At 36.4% G+C, this 20,510-nt stretch overlaps 1 protein-coding gene and 1 long non-coding RNA gene across 4 annotated transcripts in view; one reads left to right on the forward strand and one right to left on the reverse strand.

The window, feature by feature from the left end:
* LOC118762419 overlaps nucleotides 1-3,822 on the forward strand; it is a 13,418-nt gene extending 9,596 nt beyond the window's left edge. Inside the window, exon 3 of the long non-coding RNA XR_004998168.1 lies at nucleotides 3,723-3,822. This is a non-coding gene — a long non-coding RNA (uncharacterized LOC118762419). The remainder of the gene's footprint in view (nucleotides 1-3,722) is intronic.
* Nucleotides 1-20,510, reverse strand: part of LOC115209874 — an 845,616-nt gene that overhangs the window by 152,282 nt on the left and 672,824 nt on the right. The gene's annotated exons all lie outside the window — the stretch shown is intronic.

Raw genomic sequence — 20,510 nt, forward strand, 5'->3', positions numbered from 1 at the left:
TCTTTCTCACTGGTTATACTCATCTACATTTGTTTCTTTATTACTCACAAGGGGCTAAACATAGAGGGGAAAAGCAAGGACAGACAAAGGGATTAAGTCGATTATATCGACCCCAGTGCGTAACTGGTACTTAATTTATCGACCCCGAAAGGATGAAAGGCAAAGTCGACCTCGGCGGAATTTGAACTCGCAACGTAACGGCAGACGAAATACGGCTACGCATTTCGCCCGGCGTGCTAACGTTTCTGCCAGCTCACCGCCTTCACACTGCCTTATACACATCTACATTGACACACACAAACACACACACACATACACACACACATACACGCATATACATGCATGCACAATCATGCGCACAAATGTTGGGCATTATACATTAAAAAGTACACACACACGCACATACACACATAAAAAACTTTAGGTACATACATATATGTATGTATGATTGCCTGTATGTATGTATGTGTTTGTGTATGTATGTAATCAGAAAAGCAACGCGCCCTTTTTAAAGCCCAGCCAGGCTCATGGGCCCGGTTTCCCGGTTTCAATGGCATATGTGTTCCCCAGCTGGACAGAACGCTAGGCCATCGCAGCGTTACTCATTTTTGCCAGCCGAGTGGACAGGAGCAACGTGAAATGAAGTGTTTTGCTCAAAAACACAACGCGTCGCCCGGTCCAGGAATCGAAACCACAATCTTACGATCATGATGCTGACATCCTAACCACAAAACCACGCGCCTCCACATGTATGTAATGACATCGCCTTAAAAGATTTAGTCATAATCGATTTATATTTACACACCCATGTACACTTATGCAAAAGTGGAGAGCGTTTTCTGTACAGTTGAATGGAGAACGCTATCATAGAAACTCGACTGTTAATGACAGAATTTATACTTTTTGATTATATGCAGCGGAAATACCTCTTTACATAAAAGAATGAGTCAAATATTTAGTTTGCCGTGTGAAATATATAGGAGCGCGTTTGATCTTTTGTTGCAAACACAAAGAAAATGGAGGACGGTACAACGGAAGTAAAATGCAATGTTAGTTACAATTAGTTTGTAATAACAAACAGATGTTGGATTACTTGAGCTGGCTCCAGTAATTCAATAGTTGCTCGTTATAACTTTCTGTTCAGCGTAGAAAAAAAAAGAGCTGTCAATTCATTTTTCTTTCGATTCATTTAAAGGTAGCTAATTAATATTTGAAAATAACATCTTATGTACAATCAGCTAGAAGCTGGTTGTGACAATGTGTGGGAGGTTTAGTGAGTTCGATTTACAATGGAAAGCTCATTGTTGATTCCCCCCACCGCTTAGTTTATGATCCTGTTGATTAAAGGGAACATGCTATGACCATTTCATGTTGTTTTATGGCATAATGTATCTTGGATTACATCACCAAATGCATTGTAATACATACATATGAATATGGAGGCGCAATGGCCCAGTGGTTAGGGCAGCGGACTCGCGGTCGTAGGATCGCGGTTTCGATTCCCAGGCCGGGCGTTGTGAGTGTTTATTGAGCGAAAATACCTAAAAGCTCGACGAGGCTCCGGCAGGGGGTGGTGATCCCTGCTGTACTCTTTCACCACTCTTTCTCCCACTCTTTCTTCTGTGGCCTGCTCGCTTAGCCAGCGGAGTGGCGTCATTCGAAGGCTTAAACAAATCGAACGCATTGTGACCAGCGATGTGTAACAACATCTGATGGTCTGGTCGGTCACGTGATCACATATGAATATATCTATAGAGATTTGAATCAAAGGTGCGGATATCGCCGCGTGGTTTAATTTGCCTCGCATGTGTTTTCGGTTTCGGTTTCACTACAACACACTTTGGGAAAAGAGTTCTCTCCCTTACACTCTTCTGCGTCACTGAAAATTAAGGTATGGAAATTGTGACAGCCGGTAGGATTGTCATGATGACGGTGGAGAATCGAGTATTTGGGTGACAGATTTAGTCGTTTGCTTCATCTCACTCATGCATCTCACCCAACTCCATCACCTCACTCTTGCACCTTCTTACTGCAGTACACTCTATTGTAAATTCCAGTTTCATGATAATATTCTATCTGAAAAATGGACAGACAAAACGCCCTCCCTTCTGACTGAATTATGAAAATATTTTTGTGCGCTGCAAGCATCATTCAGACCTTTTACTCTTTCAGTATCGATTGGTATTAGTAATATATATATATGGTTTTCATTTGATTACTTCTCATCGCTCTATGCACTTCTATCCTTCTCTTTCTATCCTTCTCTCGCTTTCTCTCTCGCTGTCTCTCTCTCACACACATACACACTCGTGGTTTAGTGTGGTATTTCTTTTTACTTTGTACGAGGATATCGAATAGTTTTAGTTATACTAGCTTTCGGTGAGACAAACTTTCTTAACCATTTCATATTTCATCGACGAAGCATAAAGCCCTATATTTTGCACAAACGAATATAGTAATTTGTGATGATACTGCATTCCCAGGAGTATTAGTAGGAGAAGTGAAACAATATCGCAGTTCGAGTTGCTATGATCTTTGTATGGAATCGATTTGATCACGGGATTTCTGTTAAGTATTCCTCTGAGACAGCTCCGAAATGTGTTGAATAATTGGGTTAGAGTCTGTCAAAGGAAATCAATACTCCGTTTTCTAGTTACCTTTGAAGTGATGTCCATGTTTTACATAAATAATATCTGATAAAACTGATCGTATGTTTGCAGGCAAAAGTTTATTTTGATGAAGATACTTAATAATGATTATACTCAATAGAGTTCCTTATTGATGCATATTCATCTGTCCCTTCTACTTTGAATATAATGATATGTTACGGTATCGTACTAATAATACGTATTAGAGCAGGATTGTTATTGCACTTAGGAATTTTCTTTTCGCAGATATATGATACAAGGTTCTATCGCTATTCATGGTAGCGTCTGTTACAATAACATCCATTCCTAGTGACTGAGATAGTGAAATAGGGTTCTAAGACGTGTAGGGCGAATCCGGCGAAGTACTCATTTACTTACAGTCATGTCTGAATTTATACACAGTTTTGTGTTAACTTACTGTATTCGCTCAAGAGATGATTGATTTTTTCGTCTCCTTTACAGAAGATTCTAGATTTGCTGGTTGACTGAGTTTTATCAATATTTGCCTTTATTTGATTCGTATACTTGGCCCAACATAATATTTCAAACCCAATATGGTAGTACTAATGGCGTCTTTTCGCATTTAGTAATCGTCTGCTTTCACTCTTACTTGGTAGGTAGAGTCTGTCGGTATTAATTTTCAGAGTGAGATGCGTTGTGCATTCTGAGCAGCTTCCTAGAGATTCTATCCAACTTCTGTTGCTCGACCTTTGCCTATTATCATCATCATCATAATTATTATTAGTGAGTGAGAGAGCAGTGCATGCCATCAAAGTGACACTGGGGTAAAATATACAAAGCCCAGTATATTCATCATGACTACTCGTCTGATAAGGATACACCCGGCACATGCATCACAACCATATGTACGTGACATAGTGATTTCATATCAAGATAAACAGCGCATGACCTTGCAGGTGAGGCCCAGTTAGAATTTTCTTCGGGTCGAGTAGCCCATCTCGCTCAAAAGGTCCCTGAATAAGTGTTATTTTAACATGTTGAACAAAACACCCATGTTTCCGAAGGTGAATTATCCAAACCCCAAAGATGCTCCCCAACTACTTCTGTTCGTAGTCAGAGATGCACATATCGTCAGTCACCAAGGGAGATGCTTAATTGGTTAAGGTCGAACAACTGACAAGCAAATCTGTGGTATATTTTCTGTAGCCTATCTTTTATACCAAGACATGACCATGATTACACTTCCAATCAGTTAAGAACAGAAGTCATGAGAGCCACTGCCTGGTACTGCATCAGGGCATTTCTTCTTCTTCTTTTTCTTCTTCTTGTTCTTCTTCTTGTTCTTCTTGTTCTTGTTCTTGTTCTTCTTGTTCTTGTTCTTGTTCTTCTTCTTGTTGTTCTTGTTCTTGTACTTCTTCTCCTCCTCCTCCTCCTCCTTCACATCCTCCTCCTCCTCCTCCACCCTCCTCCTCCTCCTCTCCTCCTCCTCCCCACCCTCCTCCTCCTCCTCCTTCTTCTTCTTCTTCTTCTTCTTCTTCCTTCTTCTTCTTCTTCTTCTTCCTCTTCTTCTTCTTCTTCTTCTTCTTCTTCTTCTTCTTCTTCTTCATAAAGAGACTACAGCACCAGGAAATTGTGGAGTTTCGTGATCGCTTGAAGAATGCAATGGCAGCCCCGGTGAGTTCGACAAACGAAGACAGAAACGAAAGTGAAGCTCATTCAATGAATGAATAAAAGTATTCTACATAGGTGATTGGTTGTTAAATGCTGATAATTTATGTAATAAATACCAAACAACTAACATAATTTAATATTAATTTATTTTCATTTTTTTCCTAGAAATAATATTTAACGATTCTTTAAAATATATAATGTACTCATTTTAATATATATATTAAATACTAGCGAAGGTGAAATATTTTAACACCCTTATGCATTTTCCTCCCGTAATTTGAACAGCGTCCTCTAACTTGAACATAGCGCATGTTCAAATTAGAGGAATTCTGCTGTATTTGCGAGGCGTCCTTCTTAACTACAGGCCATATTTGTACCTATATTAAGTAATACAAACGTACTGAGTCGAAGTGGCAGAAGCATTTCTAGAATCTCGTTTCGTCAATAATTTACCAATTACTCCATAGAAATCATCATTCTGCATATCAAACTATTTGTGCAAATATTGTTATGCCTATTTGTTATTTGAGAAAAAATCTATTTATACATCCAGGCATTTCATTCTATATATATATATGTATGTATTTTTCGCTTGCTGCTTTGCTTCCTTTAATTCATCGCTGAAGAAACTCAAGGAAGTTGTTAGTCCAGCGTTTATTAGCGACCTTCAATTTTGGATCAAATGGCATGCAATAAATCTGGAAGCTTGCCGAAATTGTAGAAGAGCACCAACAGAAATTTCTAAGTTTCGCTATTATTTTTTTTTACCTGTTGAACTTCCAAAAGATATATACTTGATGTCTAGGATTACATGAAATTCCTGCCCGGATGTATCCAGTTTAAAATTACAAGATAGGGGAATTAAATTTTCGATAATGTAAAAGATATAATATCCGGGAGCCAGGATGTTTATTTTAATCAGTGTAACGATTAGTCTCAGCTGTCTGAGATGATAAGGTGTCAGATTCCCACGGACAGCAGGGGCTGTAACTCTTATCTTTTTATTGGTGTTCGAGACTGTCCTTGGCACATTCTCAACATACACTAAATAATTCTATATGATCTTCGTAAGAATTGTAAGTAGGTTACTGTGGTAGTTTACCTCTAAGTCAGCACTGATTGAACAAGTACATGATCAAAAGCACCTCTGACTATCCAGCATTTTTCCTAGCCACAACTCCACCCAAGTCCACATTAACCTCTGTGAAAGTTTCAAAGATAATAAAATGTGAATTGAGGAAAATTTCGCTGCTGTTTTTGCAGGTCGATCGATCGTATACAGAGCTCATTGTTGGCTTGGCATAAGGTTGTGCTGATTAATGTCGTAAACAACAAAGATTTCAAACATAGACACAATGCCCACATGTTGATGGACGGAGAGATCGATCGATTAAATTAACCGCCGTGCATGACTGGTACATAGTTTATCTTCCCTCGAAGGATGAAGATAAAGTTGAATCCGGCAGGATTTGGACTCATAATTTAAGAGGATATATATAAATATTGCAAAGCAGTTTTTCCAGCGCTTCAAACCTATAACCAAGGCCATGACTATCCCATCGATTTTGGCAGGGTGTATCTGACACTATGTCATATAATGACTGTTTTCTCTTACTAAAAACAGTTGAAAGTAATTTGATAGAAATTTGGTGGTTACTTTTAGCAAGTCGAACGACTTTTCTGATGCTACCTTCGTTTGAGCCTAATGCGTGTACCTAACGTGTCACTCGAATCCACGACTCAAAGATACACCTATCGCACGTAGTGGCGAGATTCATTGACATAGTGGCAAAATCCAGTTGACCTCATATGAAAAGCTGCCTACCATGAATAAGAGACAAGCCCAGAACTTTTTTCCTATTTAAATCGGATTTGAGTACTGTGTATTCAGGCAAGTGTGATTCAGAAGACCGTTGCTTATTAGCATATACGGACGTGATATGTTTGATTATTCATGGCGACTACAAGTAATGGGGTAGCAAAATGTTGTGTATTAACAGACTGTAGTGGTGTGTCTAACAACAGCAGGCTAACTGTAGTAGGGTAAAAAACAGTAATTGACAAATTGAGGTAGGGTAACTAATTGAAGTGGGATAGCTAACTGTAGTAGAGTAATTAACTTTAGAGAAAGAACTAGCCGTAGAGAGGTTAAATAAATAAATAGATAAATCTAATGGGCTAATTAATTGCAGTAGTTTAGCTTATTACTGTCAGGTAATTTACTGTAGTGACATAACTAACTGCAGTGGGCTAAACGTAGTAGCCTTATTGTAGTGGGGTAACTAACTGTAATGGGCTTAGAAATTGTAGTACGATTACAAACTGTAGAGGGTTTGTACATCTGTAACGAATTTACTAGCTGAAGTGGGATAACTAACTGCCTATGGGGTAACTAATTGTGGTAGGTTGACGCAATGTTCCAACTATAGAGTGGAGAAAGCTATAAGTGAGATATTTTGCGTCGAAATTCTGAATAAAGTAGGATCTGATGATTATCATGTTGATATTATTAGGTTCAACTGAAACTGCACTTTGTAGATATATCTCAAACTTATTTTCCATGCGTATTTCATTCCCACATATTCTAAAGAGATTTGTTGTTTAAGGCCGGAACAATAGGAGACGGTACAAAGTAAACTAGAAAAGGGAAAGAAAATAAAGCAAAGTTGCAGTTTTAACTTGTATTTCTATATTTCGGTGTTATAAAGCCCTTCTTCAGGACATTTGGTAAAAAAGTGGTAGTTGCAATCGTCGTTGCTTAAGTGTGTAGGGGGAGAAAGGAGGAAGGTGACATTCGCAGACTGGTGTTGCTATAACAACCAATCTTCTTCATGTACTTCCTTCCTGTGGTTAATGTCTGGAGGAATAATACTAGAGATAGGATCGTGGAGCTCACATTAACCCATTGCCCCATGAGTGGAATGAAAACGTGCTCGAGGGCCTATGTGCAATACGAAGTAGTCTGCAGTAAATTTGGGGCATCCTATATAGAGAGCACCGCGAGAAAATTGTACATCCCTGTGAAAGAACATGGATGCGTCAATAAAGAAACATCAAAAATAGGGCCAAACCTAAATCTTTGAAATTTCCATCAGCACCACCGAACAGCAAAAGGTGCAATTTCAGAATCATGGAGTTCTTCCTTATATACAAATTGAGACCGGCCATTAACAAGAAGGAACTACACGAAGCAAACCTTGCGCATGTCACCTTCCTCCTTGCTGCATCGATTTTCCCAACTATCGCATTTGCCAAGTGTCATAGTGTTATTTCATAATCCGAAATATAGAAATATAAGGCAAAACTGCAACTTTGTTTTGTTTTCTTTTTCCATTTGTAGTTTGCTTTGTACCTCCTCCTATTGTTTCCCTTCAAAGTTATACCACACTATGCTTCAACCTTCAACAAAACTACTTCGTATATATAAATATATATATATCAACACACGCACCTCCCTACATACACATATGTATACAAGTAGATGTACATACATAATACACACATACCTGTACATAGATACACAAATACACACACATATAAGGTCTACGTGGAGGCCCGTGGCTTAGTGGCTGGGGTGTCAGCATCATGATCGTAAGATTGTGGTTTCGATTCCTGAACCGGGCGGCTCGTTGTGCTCTTGAGCAAAACACTTCATTTCAGGTTACTCCAGTCCACTCAGCAGGCAAAAATGAGTAACGCTCCTCCAGTCAACTCTTACCGAGGAGAACTATCACCATCTACTTTCCATACATCGTCATCCTTTCATTTTTGTTTATCCTGGACTACATTATCAATTGCGCCATTTCTTTCTCATAAGATTTGATAAAGAATTGTGGCTGTCATCAACAATTCGAGAAACCACATTGAAACATTTTCGCTGGTTTCAAACCATTTAAGTGTAATCGCTTGATTTATAAGTTTTCTGCGGAGAGAGTGTCTGTTGATTGAACGTATACTGCTAGCATTTGAACTCGATTTCCAGTTGAGATGCCCTCCCCCATTTCCTCTCCAACTTCCATGTTTAAAAGTAACATTCTGAATATTTCTGAAGATTTTAAAAACTGATGCTATTATTTTGGTTGCTCTTAATTCTTTGTTTAGCTTCACTTTCTGCATAATTATTGACTTCAATGACGAAATACTGAAATGAATATTTTCTACATAATCGACCTAATAAGCTCATTGACGTAGTCGCAGTCACGGTAGTTGTCGTCGTCACCACCACCACTGCCACCACCATCTTAACCATCATCATCATCATCCCGAATTTCATAAATATTAAATACATAATTTGTTTTTCTGCAGTAAATAACCTCTGTTGTTGCTTTCTTAAATTGTCAACAACCTTTGGTCTTTGAATTTCATTTAACTAAACAACGAGATATCTAATTATATTTAGTCTTTCATCATAAATTAATATATCAATTTTACTATCTAGGTCGTACCCATTTTTTTTCTTTCTGCTATTTTCTTCCTTTTACCAAAAATTCAAACAATTGTATACAAAAGACTGACAGCCAGACAGGCAGAAAGACGGACAGTGCAACAGCCAGTGAGACAATAACACAAACACATAACCAGAGAAAGCGTCTCAGTGAAACAATAACTACATCACCACCGCCGCCACCGCCACCACCCTCGCCGCCACCACCACCGCTGCCACCACCGCCATCGCAACGACCGCCACTACCAGCACCGCCCACCAACAAAAACAACAACAACAACAACCAGAATAATAAGGACAGCAACATGTATACTTAAATAACATATAAGTGGCTGATAAACAGACAAACAATGGGCGGAAAACAATAAGAAGACAAAGGAAACATGACAAGGAACCATTTTGTCTTACAAATGGAACTAAAAGAGTCTTTGATAAAAAAAAAAAAAACGCAAGCGTTTGATGTAGATTCACAAAACTGCAGACAAGGATAATAAAAAAAAAAATATATAGTCACAAGAGAAAATAAGAACTAAAACATAAAAACATTTTACAAGAGTTATATTTATCAACAGAAATACTGCAAAATATTTGTTAATTATTAGTATAAAGAATTATTGAACGCAATGTCAAGTCGGTAGAAAGAATAGATCAGAAGTGAAGAAGCTACTAGCGCTACAGCAACGCTGTGAAGACTACTAAAGAAGATAGCAGTGCTACGGCAACAATATTTACAAGGAAAAGAAAACAATGAATAATTAAATTTGAAATATTAGACACAAATAAAGATATAAATATGTAGGAGATATGTTATAAGAGGTGTAATGATATGAGTGACATTGTCGATTTCATAGATTAGTTTTTGATAGAGGCAGTGCAAGGGTATAGTAGTGCAAGGGTGTGCGTATAGCATACAAAGTGAAGAAATGAGGAACAAAGAGATTTCAGAAACATTTACCTATACTATATGAACTCGGATCTTTTCGGTTTGAACGGCAGTTTTTAACATAATTTCTAGGTAACTAAAATATTTTAAGCTTCGTATACTGGTAGAATGTGTTTATAATACATCTTTTTCTCTTGGCTTTATTGAGAAAATTCTATAGTTTGTAAGATATTTTGTTGTTTTTTTTCTTCAATTTCTGCAATTTCAACCAATCAATGACGTGTATTCTGTGCCGTATGAATATGTCCCTCTTTCAAGAAACAGATTGGGTTTATTTACATTTATGAAGAAAAAAAGATACCCTCCCGCCACCCCTAACCCTAATCCTTACTAACCCTAACCCCAAAACAGATTGAAATGCAATAGATCGATACTAGGGTCATAATTATGGGTGACAATTTCATATGACACCGCTAGAAAAAACTGCCGTTCAAACCGAAAAGATCCATGAACTTTTCAACAACTGGCTTTCTAAAATATATGAGGGAGTGCTGGAAATTTCCTGGCTTTCGGTAAAAGAAAATACAGCAGGATCAGTTAGGGAAAGCAACTCTTGTCAAATGATTTTATGCTTTAGTTCTTATTTTTTCTTGTGACTATTTTTTTTTTATTATCCTTGTCTGCAGTTTTGTGAATCTACATCAAACACTTTTATTCAACATGTTCTCCTCTCAGATTCACACGCTTATTGTAATGGTCCTTCAGTTTTTCTAAGCCCTGTAAAAGAACTCGGAAGGTGATGTGGGCTCCATCAGAGCCTTTCGTCATACCCTAGAAGCCAGGGACGTTTCGGCACCTCCTCGTGCAATGGACGTAGAGTATTAGTGGCCAGCTCGTTGACAGATAACCACTCCCATATTAAATATTATAGATTAATCTTGGACAATAATTAAATAAAAGTCAGTCAGCTAAATTAGATTGTGTGACACTACATTATAATACACCTGTTTTAAATTCAATTCAGAAAATGAAACAAAATATGTTCAGTAATCAGGAATTTAAACATAAATAGAAATGTATACGATTCTATTTATATTAATCTTTACATACATACATGCATGCATGCATACATATATGAAAACATACACACGTACGACCTCGTGTGTACCGTGGCGATTATTTTCCTCTGTCTTCCCTTCTCTGGATCTTTCCTTCTCCTATGTTTCTGACGAAGAGCTCCGCTCGAAACGTTAAACCCTCCTTCTTTCCTTCTTTCCTGAGCGTCCTATAATACTATATTTGTTCCACGTCCTCGCGTTGTTGTTTTTTTTTGTGCTTTCTTGTTTGGATTAACTATATATATATATATATATATATATATATATATATATATATATATATACATACAAACATACATACACGTGTGTGTGTATATATATATATTTATGTATATATATGTATAGAGTACAGTTCTATATTTAAAAGATGAAGAATTATGTACATTATATAGATAATTTACATTATTTACATTTGACGGATATTTGTCCTCATCTTGATTGTTGCTAACACAACGTTTTGGCTGATATACCCTCCAGCCTTCACCAGGTGTCTTGGGGAAATTTCGAACCAGGGTTCTCATTCCTAAGGTATTTTTCGGTATTATTATTATTATTATTATTATTATTATTATTATTATTATTATTATTATTATTATTATTATTATTATTATTACTATTATTATTATTATTATTATTATTATTATTATTCAGGTCACTGGCTGGAATCGAACTCGAAATCTTAGGGTTAACCACTACGCCATATGCCCGTGGGCGTATGTAAATAATATAAACAACGTATATGTATAGATATTTATAAGTATTTAAACGCACACGCACGCACGCACACACACACACACACACACACACACACACACACACACACACACACATACAGAGGCGTTTGATTCTGTGGACCGTCACTGCCTTATGAAGATTTTACAGGCTTATGGAACCCTCAAAAAGATAGTGGGCCTGATATCACTGCACTACACCAACACCAGATCCCGATTCATTACACTTAACGGGACGACAGAGTTTTTGAGATACTAGCTGGAGTGTTCCAGTGAGAAACATTGGCTCCCTACCTTTTTATTATCGTAGTGGATTATTGTATATGCATTATGTTGGAGAAACACGAGGCCTTTGGCTTTACTGTAGCGCAAGGTTAAAAAGATATCAGATGCTGAATTTGCTGGTGACAGTTCTGGTGACGAACACAGTGAAGGAGGCAGAGGAGTTGATGCATGAAGTGGAGACTGTGTCGATAAGTGTGGGGTTGAATATTAATGAGATTAAGACGAAGAATCTGGTAGAAAACATTAAGAAGCCAGAGAAGACTATGAATGTAGGCGGGAAGTCACTAGAGTTGGTTGAGGACTTCCTGTATCTGGGAGCAAAGATTGGGAACACAGAGGGTGATATAGCTGAGAGGAAGGGCAACGCCTAGGCAGCATGTCACAGTCTGAGATCTCTATGGAAGCCGGACCTTCATAAAGACTTGAAGATGCGTCTCTTCGTTGCTGCAGTGGAGTCTGTGCTGTTGTACGTGTATGAGACTTGGTCACTAACCAAGAAACTCACTCAGATGATGGGTGGGTGCTACACGAGGATGAAGAACTCAAAGCTGTACGAGAGCCTCCTAATAGTTAGCTCGAAAAGAACACAGAGGAGATGGAGGTTAGCTGGATATGCTCACAGTCATTCGGAGCTGATACCGCACTCAGTGCTCCTGTGGGAGACCCTACATGGACACACTAGAACAGGGAGGAGACAGAAGATGACGTATGTTGATGCCCGGTCGACAGGGACTGGTCTCTGGGAGACGCAGGACATTGTAGCGATGATGAGGAACAAGGACCGCTGGAGAGAACTTGTCCAAAGAGCTCGAGAATTTTACGTGCCCTAGATAGATACATACATTATTTCTCTGGAAAGCATCACACGTCATTAGAAGTCGACCAAAAATATCATGAAGTTAATACATCATTATGTGATACGACGTTGTCGCAAAAACAATATTCAATATCATTCGGGAAAATGCCTGTCCTGGAATAAATATTGAGAACTGCCCTGGTCCGTCCTAGCTTAATGTGGTGTATTTCAGATGGATTCACACTGATTGTTTAAGTCAGAAACATGCCCTGACAACCTGATGCTTTGCAATCTCAAAGATTACATTTCTTGCTTAGCTGAATAAAGATTTGCTGCTTAGGTTAATGAACGTTTATATACATACATATATACATACATACATGTTTGAACTTATGTATGTACATATATATATATATATATATATATATATATATATATATATATATATATATATATATATATGCGCATATAATTAAATAAATATGTACGCATGTATGTATCTGTGTGTGTGATTACATACATTTCTATTTACATATGTACGTATGTGTAGAATGTAATGTATATTGGGTCATTAACTCCAAATGCATTCTATGCAGACAATTAGATTTGTGTAACTGTATATAAATACGTGCATACAGACACACATACACATGTGTACACACATATGCACACACATATACATACATACACACATACACATATATACATATACATATACATATATATACATACATACGTACATATATATGTATATATATATACATGTATATTCGTATATATATATATAAATATTCACACGCACATGCGTATATATATATATATATATATATATATATATATATATATATATATATATATATATATATACATACATACATACATACGTATGTGTCTGTGTGTATACAGATACAGACATGTATGTATATATATATATATTATATATATATATATATATATATATGTACATATGCATGTTTAAAGATATTTAGAATTGGTCTATATACGGTATATAGTCATAGAAACCACTTATACTTCCAGCATTAACTCAGATATCTGCCGTTCAAATCTTAAAACATCAACATTATTCATCAATGTCTAGTATACTTTCTTTTTCTTTCATTTCATGGACTTAAATTTAATTTTGTGTCAAAGAAGTTGACTGTTTCTGTACAATTTCACTGGACAAATATGTACTTTATGTGACTGAATGTATTTTTGTTTATTTCGTTCATTCAACAGAAGCATTGTTACAGAAAATGATGTTAGTCTCATATAATTTGTTTCATTTTTAAAAGCCAAAATAGAGAAGGATGTTATGGCAAGTTGTGAAATCAGTGTTTCTATGTAAAAGACATATCTATTTACTTTATCAATAACCGCTGCTTCAACACGGCCATTCTCCGATGTTAAAAAAAAATAAAATCGTAAAAGGAACGGTATTTGTCTGCTTTTTGTAAATCAGAACGAGATTTCAACTTCTTGCAAAAGCGAGTTTAGAGTAGTGTTGTAAATCCAACTAGAAATAGAACTTTTATCTCTGTCACAACTCATTGAGAAATCGCTTAGTTATCTGCATTAATTACTCAGAAGATAAGGATGATGCATCGTTGTGAAGCCGGGTGTGTAAAGAAAAGGAATAAATGGACTGATTCCTATAGCAAAACTCATTATGATACCAGAACAAAAACATTCATAGAGGAACACACCCAGTATTTGAGTTATCGAGTCAGGATAATGCAAAATACAATAGAACAGGAAGTTGGGATTTTATTCATTCCGACAGATCTTTATGTTATTTGCTAAAAGTTCAATCACCGATATTTAACGATGATGTATTTTAATTACGGCTCAGAGGAGAAATAACCTCTCATGTAACTATGTAGGGACTAGGGGCACAAGTTGTAACTAAAGACACCAAAGATTGCAATAACATAGACTCGTATAAATATACACAAGTATTAAACCACTTGATAATTAAATGAACTCTTGTAAAGGCGTCTTTGGTGTTGGAATATATCTACCACTCAAAATCACAGTTTTATCGAGACACATGTAAAATAATCTAGGTGAAATAAATGTGTGCAGATGGCTGTGAGATGCAGGCAACAAATTCGTGGTCGACACCTTCTAAGCTGGAAGCTCATACTTTACCCATTTTGTTATTACACAGAAATGTAGTTTAATGTGTAAATGAAGCAATACCGTTTTAGTTCAGATGAAGTTTAGTTATATATTCCGAAGTTATTGTCTTTAAATATCTATGTAGACATCGCTATTACATACTGAATTCATGAAAAATCATCGATTCTTTTATTAACAAAAGACCATGGATACACAGAGGACAAAATCAAATTATATAGCCTAAGTGTTTCTACCATGAACTGTTATTATGGTTAGCACCTATCGTTTGCTATTTCCATATTCTTAAAACGAAAATTCTTTACTTCTACACTAAATGACATGTCTGCATTTAAAATAAAACCTGACAGACCTGTCAGGCGTTATTTCCAGAAATGTAGACTTGCTGGTTTCAAAGACCAAATTACTCATAAAATCTCGTTTCCATCAACGACATTAAACCCATAACCACACCAGTTCCTTTTCATCTCTCCGCTGACAATTACACTGCAATAGCTCAGTCCATCTAGCTGTAATACTAGACTTTTATTGTTAAGGTTCTTTAGAACTAGATCAAACCTGACGAAGAAGATCTAGGAATAAAGGTATTCCAGCCTTAGTTACATGGTTTTTTTTAAGTGTTATAAAACTAAATTCTTTCAAAGTCGTAAGTTTTATGAGTTGGGGCAAATTTGGTTGTCACTTTCAGAAAGCTGAGTGATCACGTTGAGTGTCTCTCATACACTCGGGCTGTAGATAGTTTCAAATAGAAAATATTTCAATGAAACACTGTTGGCTCCAGATGGAAGTTGAGAGCATAGCCTTCACATTCCATCAAAGTTCATGCTCGAAACATATTTGCTGGGAAAATGGGAGAGGAGAAATATTTCAGAGAATTTTAGGCTTTGGGTAAGAAGTTGTAGTAGTAGCTGTTTGTATGCTGTCATAGTTTAGCCATATTCCAACCCTCATCCAGTAGAGTCATAATTATAGTGTGTGTGCGTGCGCGCGCGGGTGTATGTGTGTTTCCACTTGTCTTGATATAATGTGATCATTGTAAACGAGCATCACCGTCACACAAGTGATGCTGTTCATTTCCAGTCTTTCGTAAAAAAACATGTCAGATTATGCGGAAATATTACCTTGCTTTCAAACAAATGATGGTTGGTGATAGAATGACATCCGGCCGTAAAAAAGTCTGCATCAACTAATTCCTTCTGATCGATGCAAGCATAGAAATCTAAACGTTCAATGATGATAATGATGATGATGATGATGATGATGATGATGATGATGATGATGTCGTTGACGACGATGAAGATGCTGCTGCTGCTGATGATGATGATGATGAAGATGATGATGTCGATGATGATGTCGATGATGATGTCGATGACGACGATGATGATGTTGATGATAATGATGATGCTGATGACGATGGTAATGACGATGATGACGATGATGATGATGCAGTCGTGGCCACTCCGTGTTTCTTGGAATGTAGTGGACAGGTCAGTATTATCTAAAATATTAGGCAGCGAGGTGGCAAGTCCCGCGATATGCATGGCGGCATTTCTTCCTTCTTCACGTTCTGAATAAAAGATTCCGCTGAGGTCGACTTTGCTTCTCACCCTTTTGGGAACGATAAAATAAGTGCCAGTTGTACAGTGGGGTCGTTGTAATCGAATTAAACCCTCCCCGGAAATTGCTGAATTTGCGCCAAAATTTGAAATATAACGCAATTTAAAAACAAAAATACCCTTTCCAAGTGATTAATAAGAGATTTGGTTTCTATTCTTTGCGGACCGAGTAATCCTATTGTCTGGTGAGATAATCGTACGAAGAGATGAGGAGAGACCGATGCGTCTTGTGAAAATAAGCAAGGACCTGGTACAATTTGGGGGCGTCAGAAGGACCTTGGAATATAGAAAAAGTGAAAATGGCTAGCTGTTGTCGTAGTCATTACACAAATGAACTTTATTTGGAGAAACCTTTCGGTCTGAACTCAAGTATCTCGTGGTTCTGAGGAGATAAGAGAACTAGATATTTTTCTGCGCTGAATGTCTTTACAAACTCCACCAAGAGAGCATGTACTAATTAATGGGGATAGTATATATCAGTATTCTAAGTTGAGTAAAATAGTTTCAAAAATGTTCCAAAACCATTTTAAGCTTGTGAAGCCGAGTTGGTTTGTTTACGTCTCTATAATTAAGCGATTCGGTTAAAGAAACCGATAGAATAAGTACCAGAATTTAAAATAAAAATAAGTACTGTGGCCAATTTGTTTGATGAAAGCCCTCGGTCGGTATGCTCCTCAATGGCCGCTGTCCAATGACTGAAACGTGATAAAAGATACACACAGACAGATAAAAGATACACATATACACGCACACAGAAACTTTTGGTAGTTCCTAATTAGCATTGTATAATTAGTAAAATATAATTGTATAATTAGTAAAAGTAGGAAAGGGGAAGAAAATGAAAGAAAAGATGCAGAAATTTAAAAAAGACGAGATGAGAATATTAGCTTGGTGTGGATTGAAGTAAAGATTACTATTTAAGTCTGAATTTTCTGGCAGAGTTCAAGAAACGTTAATTTTTACTTCACCTCAGAACACAAACGTGCAACATTCGCCCACTTCCGCTATTACATATATATATATTTATTTATCTATTAATTTTATTTATTTATTTTGGTTAATTTTAAATCCGGTGGAAGCAGACAAACAGCATTGCAATAGTATTAGAAGTAATTTAAAAACAGACTGAATACAGAAGAATTACAAGAATCAAATAAACTGGGTGAAGATAAGAGCTACCGGAACTTAAGTAACTAAATTAGAACATAAAAAATGATACACACGCAAACTATTAAATGGCAACGTTCTATTAGAACTAAGATAATGTGTGTGTGTTTATGTGTGTGGGTGGGTGTGTAAACTATTAATTCAACAGAATAGCCGTTTTATTTCACCGAACGGAATGTAATTTCAAGAGTGAATATGTGAGGAACCTATAGCTCTCTGTTTTAAGATATACGCACGAACATAGGCACACACGTATATATATATATATATATATATTATATATATATATATATATATATATATATATATATATATATATATATATATATATATTTTTTTTTAAATTTTTTTATTTATTTATTTATTTTTTACTTGTTTCAGTCATTTGACTGCGGCCATGCTGGAGCACCACCTTTAGTCGAGCAAATCGATCCCGGGACTTATTCTTTGTAAGCCCAGTACTTATTCTATCGGTCTTTTTTTGCCGAACCGCTAAGTGACGGGGATGTAAACACACCAGCATCGGTTGTCAAGCAATGCTAGGGGGACAGACACAGACACACAAGCACACACACATACATATATACATATATATACATATATATATACATATATATATATATATACATACATATATACATATATACGACAGGCTTCTTTCAGTTTCCGTCTACCAAATCCACTCACAAGGCATTGGTCGGCCCGGGGCTATAGCAGAAGACACTTGCCCAAGATGCCACGCAGTGGGACTGAACCCGGAACCATGTGGTTGGTTAGCAAGCTACTTACCACACAGCCACTCCTGCGCCTATATATACAATAATTTAATAAATATAATATATGCATACATACATACATATATGTACGTACCTACATCTACATGTATATATACATGCATATATATATATATATCAGTACAGGACACCACAAATAAACGTAGAACTCAACGAGAAACGAAAACGTAAAAACAAACTAGGAAACGGACTTTTTTTAACAACGAAAAAAAACAGAGTACAAGACAACATATATATATATATATATATGTCCCAACGCTATAAACACACGCAGACATATACAATTATTACATATTTTATTCTATTCACTTTAAATTTATCTATCTATCTATCTATCTATCTATCTATCTATCTATCTATCTATCTATCTATCTATCTATCTATCTATCTCTCTCTCTCTCTCTCTCTATCTATATATATATATATATATATATATATATATATACACATACATAAATACATACAGATACACACACATACACGTATATGTACACATGCTTAAATATGTATATATATATATATATATATATATATATGTGTAATATATTAGATTAGACATTTTAAAAGAATCTTTTGCAGAACAATTTCGGTTTGCTTTTTCGTTTCTTCAGTATGTACAAAATGGCCGAAACATTGTAGAATATGAAAACCATCAAAAGAACGTACGTCTATAGCACATCGACTCCATAGAAATTTTGTTATAAAACATTATTTTCGTAGGATAACAACTATTTTTAATGTGTCTGTTACGGAAGTAAAACATAGTTTTCGAATAGCGATGATTATAATGGCAAATATTTCTTACATTATTTACATACTATTTCGCGCGTTAAGTATTTTCATGACGTATAATATTATGGATATCAACATTGCTGAGCAAAAATACCTCAGGGGATTGCTCTACCGACTGAATACAACTACGATAGTGTCTGACATCCACAATGTAATTGAGCTGCAAACCTTCGATCAGATGAAAGTCTATGAACTAATGAGTCTGTTTGTTTCCTTTTAAATCTCCCTAGCCTCGTCATTTATGGTGCTTTAGATTTTCGACTTCATTCTATGCATTCAGACTAATACACACAGAGAAACACAACCGCACTAATACACGCAAACACACAGACACAGACACATATACCCACCTATATATATATAGATACATACATATCTACGCAAAGACGGGCATACAAATGCATGCACATGAATGCATATAGAGATGAGTACAATTATATGAATACGCACACACATACACACATACACAGAGACACAAACAAACACACATATATATATATATACAAAAGGCGGTGAGCTGGCAGAAACGTTAGCACGCCGGACGAAATGCGTAGCCGTATTTCGTCTGCCGTTACATTTTGGGTTCAAATTCCGCCGAGGTCGACTTTGCCTTTCATCCTTTCGGGGTCAATAAATTAAGTACCAGTTACGCACTGGGGTCGATGTAATCGATTTAATCCGTTTGTCTGTCCTTGTTCATCCCCTCTGTGTTTAGCCCCTTGTGGGTAGTAAAGAAAAATATATACATAGATACATACATATCTACGCACAGACGGGCATACAAATATATGCACATGAATGCATATAGAGCTGAGTACGATTATATGAATACACACACACATACACACATACACAGAGACACAAACAAACACACATATATATACATACATACAGGCATGCGCATAAGCATATAGACTGTGACGTATTTATTCCATAAATCGTCCTTTTATATCTCGTATTATAATTCCCCCTTCCGCTCATTCTTTTTGTTTCCTTTTTCATATTTTGCCTATCCACCTTCTGCCAGTCTATCTCTCTATATTCCTCTCTCCCTCCCTCTCCTTCCATTCATTCGTAATATTCTCGCCATTAGTGAGGTATATATATATATATATATATATATATTTGACGGCTCCATAATGAACCACTTCAAGCTCTGCTGTTAGTTTGAATGCGTCAATAATTCAAGTATTTTCCCGGATCTAACACACGCTCTCTACTAGCAAATTCAATATTAATATCTTACGTACACACTATATAGGTATGATGATGTTAACAATGGCAATTTAACTATATTTCTTTGGTCACAAATATAGGACAAGTGCGTACCAACATCATCTAGTTGTGTTTGGAGTTCGAAAAGAATATGTTGCCGATATATTGCAGAAGTTCCTTAAGAAACACGGAATACACTAAGAAATATTTGCGGTTTATGCATAATTGAGAAATGTATAATACGCATAAA

Source organism: Octopus sinensis, linkage group LG3 (genome assembly GCF_006345805.1).
Source record: "Octopus sinensis linkage group LG3, ASM634580v1, whole genome shotgun sequence".
NCBI classification, from domain to species: Eukaryota; Metazoa; Mollusca; class Cephalopoda; order Octopoda; family Octopodidae; genus Octopus; species Octopus sinensis.